The following is an 8243-nucleotide window of genomic DNA, read 5'->3' as shown; positions in this document are numbered from 1 at the left end:
AAAGAAGAGATGGAGACAGGCTTTTCACACAAATCTTTACCACACACACGTACCATTTTTGTCTCGTTTTCATATTCATTTAACATCAACTTGTTTACATAAGCATGTAGAAAATCACCGTTGCATATTTCTCATGAACTGTGTATAAATCTTCCTGAAATTTGGTTTCAAGCCTCACATTACATGTAACAATGTGATGCATGTTTACATTCATTGCTAATCAACTGCCTGTAATTCAGGGGTTATCTTTAGATGTTGTCTATCATATTCGTTTTTTGTTTATTGTTTTTTTTCTCGCCTTGACGGGGTCAAGAAGCGAGACATAAGTATGCTGTTTCCGGCGGCGGCGGCGTCAACAATGTATTAGTTTGCGATTAGGTCTAGTACATGGCGACCCACTTGTGGTAGGTCATTGATGATTTGTATGCAGTTGTAATAGCATTGAAATATCTCATTACCATGGAGATTATTTGGCCCAGTCCCCTCAGTCAAGGTATATTTACTATGAAAGTTTTCATAGTTTACATGTATTAGTTTGTGATTAGGTCAATTTATGGGGAACCACTAGTGGTAGGTCAATGATATAAGATATGCAGTTGTATATCATTGGCATATCTCATTTCCATGGAGATTATTTGGCTTCGCCTCGTTGGTCATGGTATATAGACTTTGATTTTGCTAAGTTAACATGCATTAGTTTATGATTAGGTCAGTTCAAGGGGCACCATTAGTGGTAGGCCAATGTTAATTGGTGTTTAGTTGTATATAAAATTAACACATCTCATTTTCATGAAGAATATTTGTTCCGTCCCCTAACTTATGGCCTATTTACCTTGTCACTTTTGCTAAGTTTACATGTACCAGTTTTTGTGATTATATCAGTTTAAGATTAACTGCTAATTTTAAGCCAATGATATTTGGTAAGCACATTTATTGGCATTTGCAAGTATCGTTAACCCTCCCCCTTTTTGATCATGGTTCATTGACTTTGATCTTTCACATAGTTTACAAGGTAATGTTTGTGTTTAGGTTTGTTTAAAAGGAAAGATTTAGAATAAGTCAATGGTATTTGGTATGCAATTATATTAGCATTGGCACATTTCATTCCATGGAGATTGGTTAGCCATGTACCTTCAGTCATGGTTCATCGACTTTGAATATTTGCATAACATTCATGTTAAAGTATTGCTACTTTAATTTCAACATTTGCATTATCGTAATTACAAAAAGGTGAGACATTTCTGTATTTAACTAGAGCAGGACTTCAGTGTATCTCTTGAATCTTGACTTGCTTGGGACTTTTATAGCTTATTGTATGTGGGTTTTGTTCATTGTAGAAGGTTGTATGATAACCTATCATTGTTAACATCCTCTTCTTTTAGTCTCTGATGAATAATTGTCTAATTGATACTATATCACATCCCCTTTCATATTTTCTGCATTTATAGGGTAAAAAATCCAGGCTGAATGTATGGTTTGATTGATTATTGATCAGGGATACGACACAATATCCCCTGTGAACAAAGACAGAGATCAGTATGGCCATTTATGTAGAAATTAAGGTACTATAATAAAAATGGTTCTTGTTACATTTGTATGCTCATACCCCGAATAGCATTATGTGTTTATAGCTACCCAAACATTTGAAGAGCTTTATGATCAAAAGGACCTAGAAAAATAACCAATTCCATTTAAAATCAAATTAGTCTGATGGAGTTGGAACCATAGTTTTGTCTTGCCTTTGACAAGAGTCGCTGAGTGCAAGACATTGAGAATACAACCCGATGGCGGTTTCAGTGGCATAATTTATGTGTATTTTGCCTTACATTTCAAAGGCTAGTAGACCCTGAGGTTTCATACTTTGTACCGGTATACAGATTACATGCTAAGAAGCTTCTGTCTGTCATATGCCTGTTGTCCTTGACTTCATTGTCATGGTTAAGCAACTGCTTGAAAGAAGAGCAGTTTTTTGGTTTTATGAATTTCTCACTAATTAAGAGCAATACAATAACTATATTTGGTATATATATATAGATTCCTTGCAATGTCTACATGTCCATCAGACAGTGTTCACCTGACCTTTACCTTATTTCAGGGATAAGTGTTTAAGGTTAAAGTTGCATAACTAGGTTCATTTCTCAAAGCAGTATGTCAACTAAATTTGGTGTATAGAATGATGTATGGTAAACATTTAAAAATAACCATAAAATGGTATATTATTACCAATGAGACAACTCTCCACAAGAGACCAAATGACACAGACGTTAACAACAATAGGTCACCGTACGGCCTTCAACAATGAGCAAAGTCCATACCAATAGGTCAGGTATAACAGGCCACGAAATGACAAATGTAAAACTAATGGCCTGAATTATGTACAAAATAATGAACTGAAAACAAATATGATATCTACATGTAGCATCAAACGACAACAACAGTAGAACAGGCTCCTGACAAGGGACATAATACAGAATATGGTGGGGTTAAACATGTTAGCGGGGCCCAACCCTCACCTTAACCTGAGAAAGTGGTGTAACAGTACAACATATGAACAAACTATAAAAATCAGTTGAAAAGGGCTGAACTCATCAGATAGATACAAAGCACAAAAACAAGTAAAATTTAGCAGGACACAATTATTTAATAAATGAGTGAATCAAAAGATTCAAGAAAGTGGTTATTAAAAGTAAAACAACATTAAAAAAAACCAAAACAACTCCGACGAAATCTATAAACAGAAAGTCCTTAATCTAACTGCAAAATCAAACAAATGGATAACAAATTTCGAATTGGTTCAGCTAGGCATTTTCTTATGCAGAAAATGGTGGATTGGACCTGGTTATATGGTTAGCCAAACCTCTCACTTGTATGACAGTCGCAGAAAATTGCACATAGTAACGAACAAAATATTCCGAACCTTTTCACTAATAAATTACGATCTCTTATATATGGAGAAAAAATCTAACTATCAAAAACTAACAATTTCCAGGATTTTATTGTGAGCCCGTGCATGTATAGCGACACATGTCACCATCCTTATTTTTTTTTTTTTAGATAAGTTGCTTCAAGGTTGACCGCTAGCATGGCATAGAATTTGGCAGAAAATTCCCCCTGTCTGGTTTCGTAAATTTCCTATTAATTTTAACTGATTTAGTTTTATTTTCAACTAACAGGGTGGAGTCTGAGATTCAGCTTTCAAAATTTCATTGGGTGAACAGTGATTTTCAAGTACAATTTGAATTGATTGATTTGAGGTTGTAAAATGTCCGGTGGCAAATATTTCAGGCATGTTCAGGACCATACAATACAATTTGAAATTGCTGTGTCTAAAAAAATACACATTTCTAGATCTAATGCAGCCATAAAAAAGGTTACAAAAACATCCCATCAGTTGTAAAAGTGAAAGATAAAATAATACATGTTTTTAATGTAGTATACTCTCTGCATGATGTAAACGTTTGGGTAGTGTGCAGACAAACCTTGCAAACTGTATTAAATGTAAGTTCAATTAACATTCTGTCTTTCGTGAAAAATGATATAATAAAAAAAATCTCAAAACATACATGCATCATCTATAGGTAAAACAATTGGTGCATTGTAAAGGTTCCACCTTGAAATTGTACACTGTAGAAGGAAGAAGTCAGACTCTGTGCTCTGAATATGCGCACTTTTTGGTATATATATTTATATTAAAGATCATAGTGGAATATAGTTGGGAAATCTCAATTGTAAATCATATCCAACTCAACAACAAAACACACCAATCCCTGTACACCCAAGTGAAAATTAACATGAACCAAAATGATATTAAAATGTTTCTGCATTTGAAGAATATATCAAACAAACATGTCTCTTTTATTTTGTTTTGGCGTTCGGAGCGCTTTTCTTGGTTTACCTTCGACAATTATTAAAATAAGTAAACGATTATAATTATTCGTTTATTGTTGGCCACTGGGTTTATTTAATGAATTGGGTGATTGTAAATTTCAAGAAATAATTTTTGAAATACTGAATTGAAAGAAAAAATATGTAACAGGGTCTGAGAGATATAATTTTATTTCGTCTCAACTGGTGTTGACATCTCAAAATGTTAACTTTTTCCTCATGCCGATGTTGCTGTTCTGTCTAAACTATATTTATAAGATTACAGTATCGGCAATCTATTTTTTACAAGCTTCCGGAACCATATTTTCTGTACAGTCCAATAATATTCCAAAACTGGTTTAACACACTTGGAACATATAGGAAAAATTATGTACCAAAATAACCAAGTTCAAGGACAATTGTATTATTCTTCTTTGTTAATTCCATTCCAAAAATCATTTTCTGCCTGATTTTCAAACACTGCTTGTACTGTGTATTTTCAACAAATTATATCTTGCATTATTTTCCAAAAGAATTGTATTTTTCTATTTTGCAAGAAGCGTTTTTTTGGCAACCATTTTAAAACGAATTGGTTTCTTACGAAATTGCACAAAAAGTGTCACAAAAATTCCCCGTATTTTCACAAATTAACCTTTCTATAGTTTGGATTTACAGAGGGGTAGCAGCCAACTGCCGTACCAATAAATTTCGTTGGTACGGCATGCCGTACCTAATTTTTTTTATAATTTATTTAAAAAAACAAAGTTTTTGCACGGGATTAAAGAAAACAAGGTTTTTACAGGAAAAAACAAAGACAGAAAATCCCATTTATGAGTCATAGTCTGTCACAATATAAACGGTATACATGTATTAATACTGTTTAATTTCTTCATCTATCGATATAATAATAAAAACTACACAATCCTTCCTCACAAATGTTTAATTTCCTCATCTTTCAATATAATAATAAAATTAAAATTATCAATTTATTATATATGTTTTCTTGTCGCTAAATAGCTTCTTGTCGCTAAAATTATTATTTTTGTCGCTTCCTGACGCTTCTTGTCGCTTCTTGACGCTTCTTGACGCTTCTTGTCGCTAATTAGTGAGACCCGAAACAGATAAAGGGGTAAATTCAGTAAATAAATATACGTCATGGGACCGCCCATTTAGGGGAGAGCTTTCTGTATAACACTGAAGTTATATGCTCTTCTGATTGGCAGATAATGTTTGTAATAAATATTTTTTGGTAGATGGATCAAAACTAGAGTTGAAAAAAAAATATATGCTGAATGTACTAATTTTTTCCCCTTCAGGGTTGAAAAGTAATGGGGGTCAGTATAGGAATTCAGTGCGAATCTACATTGTTTGTAAACATGGCCATGTGAATGCCCAAAAATGCCGCATGACCCTATGTTTTTATTGTTGCAAAAGATAGGGCTACATTTGTACTTTCATGAATGATATATGAAAGATTTTAATTTCTAAAGGTAAATCAGGTATAAATTTATTTCCACACATAGAATAGCATTAAAGTCAATGGGAGATTTGTTACTGAATTTACCCCTAAATGTGCCAATGACGTGATCTCGTATCTCGCGTTGCTTCATAAAACTCATGAATATTCATACTAATTGTGTACTCTACATATACAGGTCGAGAACTCTAGATTTCTTTACGTCAGAACTTATTTGCATAGTAATTTCCCAAACAGAAGGCCAATACGGCCTTGAAAAATTGACCAATCGACTGAATGAGCTACAATGCATTGTGGGCTAGCTACTACGAGTTTACTACAACCGGAAAACACGTGGAATTAGTGGAAGAACTGTCAACTAAAATAGTGTCTTGGATTCTCAAAATATATGTTTTTGTTCTGCGAATGTGATTATTGTTAAATATATAACATAATCTTCAATTTGCATGCTCAGATTAAAAAAGTATTGTTTACGGGCTTCACTATGCGACTTTCTTTTTCGCCTTGTTAAAGTTATATGCATTGTACCTATGCAATAATTTGACGACCTGAAACAGTGAAATTTCAGATGAAATGACCACTGTCCACTATGAAATTTTTGAACTCTTTTAAACCTGTATAATGTCATTCCAAACTCATTTCTGCCTAGAAAACTTTCATTGAAACACTTCTTTCTGTACTGGATGTGTAAAAATTTGATCAGGACCTGAACTGAAAGAAAGAACATATTAATATATATATGCCTCTATTATTGTTGTTGTTACCAATTATGTAAATCAATTGTATCTGATTTTATGCCCTTTATGGGCCCTGTAATTTGGGAAATAAAAATATTATTATTATTATTATTATATTCAGAATGCTAAAAATAAGTGTTATGAAAGCGGCAGGGCGGATCCAAACATTTTTAAAAGGGGGGGTCCTAACCCAGGATAAAAAAGGGGTGGGGCTTCCAACTACATGTCCCCATTCAAATGCATTGATCGTTCAAAAAAAGGGGGTTCAACCCCCGAAACACCCCCTTGGATCCGCCACTGAGCGGGTACGGTATATAGATTAATACATTTTGTATAGCTTTATCCATCGATAAAGTTCTTTTGTATCTAATTTTATCACAAAATATACCTCAGAGGTTTTTTATCCTTCGGCTGCTGTCATGTTGACGTATGTGAAATATCTCAAATATTTAGCCTCTGGATCACAGTAGGTGCCATATTACCTATAATTTTTATTCTAAAACGTGCTTTGTATGTAGAAATAAGAAGATGTGAGGTATGGGTGCCAAATGAGACATCTTTCAAAAAAGACATAATCTAGTAAAGTAAGTAGTCATAGATTCAATTCCGAAAAGTACGCTATAAACGACCCAAAAATTACTTGTGTAAAACAATAAAAAAAAAAAAAAAAAAAAAAAAAAAAAAAGAAAACAACGGCCCAATGTAATATATATAAGGAGAAGAAATCTGTCTAATAAATGAAAACGTATATACATTTGTATATATCATGTATATAGGAGCCTGTTTTTCAGTGGTTGTCGTTTGTTTTTTGTGTTACTTATTCGTTTTTCGTTCATTTTTTCATATAGTTAAGGCCGTTAGTTTTCTCGTTTGAATTATTTTACATTGTCATATCGGGGTCTTTTATAGCTGACTATGCGGTATGGGCTTTGCTCATTGTTGAAGGCCGTACGGTGACCTATAAATGTTAATTTCTGTGTCATTTTGGTCTCTTGTGGATAGTTGTCCCATTGGCAATCATACCACATCTTCTTTTTTTTATATTAGATCCAACGCTGCAATTTTCACAAAACATATCAAATTTCCACCTCGTCGCACATACATATGGATAACAACATTACAGCTTATTTCCTGATGCTTGAAGGGCAAAACTTTGGTTAGCTTGATTGCTTTGTTTGTATATTGTACAATTGTAACGTGTAACCGGGCGATCAATGGATCCGTATCTGAATAAATCAGGATTTCAAGTGTTCAACTCAATTTTTCACCACAACCAGTTGTCCTATTCAAAACAATTAACACACCCTTAAATTGATTCACAACGAAAACTATATACACAGCACAATGCACATAAATCAAAATGCAAGGTGAAGTACCTCATTCACAATGCATAAACACACTGTATCATAACAGAATATATATACACAATGTCACTATGCAATCACTATGCAACATGTATCAGACCGATTTATTCACAATGTCACTAACAGATTATTATGCAACATGCAAACGGCCCTTTATTACACCATGTCACCAACAGATTACTTTGCAACATGCATCAAGTAAGTATCACACAAAACGTATGAACACAAAATCACATATATACAACATATATTAACAATATCCACCAATTTGTAGTATCACCGTTTGAATGTTCAATAAACCTCAATAACACAGTGACACAATTACACTTGCAGAAATCCTTTAATACACAATGCATATACAATCATATAAACACAGCTGAACTCACGCACTAACTATCCCTTTGAGTTCCCACACAATGAATATTATCCAACTGGTAAGGTTTAACACAGTGCACTTTCACTAATACACTTCCACAATATTACAACTTGCAACACCGGCAAGTAAACACCTTTTATCTCACTAATACAAATCTATGAAGTATTCACACTTCCACATAGTACAACTTGCAACATCAGCAAGTATACACCTTGTATTCTCATTAATACAATAACCACTTATATATATCAGATTTACTTTATACATTGTATCACAATCACTATTGCAATATCCACATATAAATCCGAACACTATTTATATATCCTTTGGAATAACTTAATTCACTCTACTTACCAGTTGGAAAATAATCCCTGATGTTATCACTTCAACGGTCCAAATATAACTGACAAAGTTTCTGATGATGA

This window comes from Mytilus edulis, chromosome 12 (assembly GCF_963676685.1).
Source record: "Mytilus edulis chromosome 12, xbMytEdul2.2, whole genome shotgun sequence".
Classification (NCBI taxonomy): Eukaryota; Metazoa; Mollusca; class Bivalvia; order Mytilida; family Mytilidae; genus Mytilus; species Mytilus edulis.
This window is presented reverse-complemented; position numbering follows the sequence as displayed.